Genomic DNA, 1,504 nt, shown 5'->3' with positions numbered 1-1,504 from the left:
AGCGATATTTGTTTTCTCTATATTTCAGGAATCTTGCGTCATTACCACGAACCGCTGATAATCGTCAGCTAGATTCTGAAACGGCAAACCATGTTCTAATTCCAGTTGATTTAGAGCGCAACGTCTTATATCGGCGTCTTTTGTTGCTATCAAACCTTGTGTTAATATTAAGTATTTGCAATTGCCCGCCGTTTATGACGACAATTTTAAATCATCACAGTAACCATTAAAAAAAATCGTATACTGCTGGTTTTTCTTACGTGCAAGATTCATGCATTCACATATTTTATAAATATGCTTTTTTCGACAGTACAAGTAAAGTAATAGCTTGACTGCCTCGTCAAACCACACTCTTTTGTTCGTTCATTTCTTTCTTTCCTCTTTACCATTTTTTCCTGTAAGTATTTCATAAAATCTAACTGCTGTTCAAATATTAATTCGTTCATTTCCTACTTTCTCTTCCCTGGATTTCCTCGAAATATTTCATTAAATTTAACTGCTTTTCTTCCATCGGGTTTTTATTGTCAGTTGTATTTCCTCGTTTTGTTTCTGTATTACAACTTGCTTCTCCTGTATTGCCAATTGTTCTTCTGGGAACCTTTTTTCCAGTTTTAATCGTATACCTTGTTGAGACTTCACCATTTCCAAAATCTATCTGCAACATTTTCCATTTTGTTTTTTTTTGGGGGGGTAGAATTATTTTATATGACTAAATGAGCTTTTTTCAGAAGCACCGCGATTCGTTGATTTACTTTCCCTATAATTGCAAACGTTATAGGAAAAAGTCTTTACAAAATTCATACCTGGTTATTTAACCAATATTTATTTCATATATTCATTTCGTTGCGTGACAATTTTCCTCAGAAAATAATTAGGCGTTTGCATCTATACAGACAGCAGTAAATTTTCTTTGTCATTTTTCAATTTTCGTAACGTGTAGGTACTGAGTTCAATTTTTCTGAGTCTGAGTTCAATTTTTCTTGATCCTACACATTTGTCTTCCTCTTTTTCCTTTAAACGAATTAGTTACTTATTTGTGAAAGAGAGTTTACAGCATTTGTTTAATATTGGATATTCTTTTCGATTTCTGCACGAAAAATGTCCATTTTCTCGTTTACACTTTATTTATTGTGGTTAGCGAAATCGTTTGTTTTAATCCGATTTTTTTTGTGCAAATACTCCATTAAACAGTAAAATAAAATAAGCTATTATTTACTTTTTCAGGATTTGTTTCTTTTCTCAACTCTAATGCGTTTTAACCATACGGCGTATTTGTGAGACATCCTTTTAAGAACGACATAGTTTTTTTCAACATGACTTGAATTATGGAAAAAATGTTTGTACTTATTGAAATGTTTTCTTTTGTACTTACTGACACTTGGTTTCGCTAATTCAGTAGTATTAATTATCCACATAATTTGGCTTATGAGTTTTTTTACAACTCCTAGTTCACGCTTTTAGTGGATTTTTCTTAACAGCAAGATAAGCCTTTTGACGACGGCTT

Source organism: Euprymna scolopes, chromosome 5 (genome assembly GCF_053919585.1).
Source record: "Euprymna scolopes isolate OS-2025 chromosome 5, ASM5391958v1, whole genome shotgun sequence".
NCBI lineage: Eukaryota > Metazoa > Mollusca > Cephalopoda > Sepiida > Sepiolidae > Euprymna > Euprymna scolopes.
Note: the sequence above shows the minus strand (reverse complement) of the source record.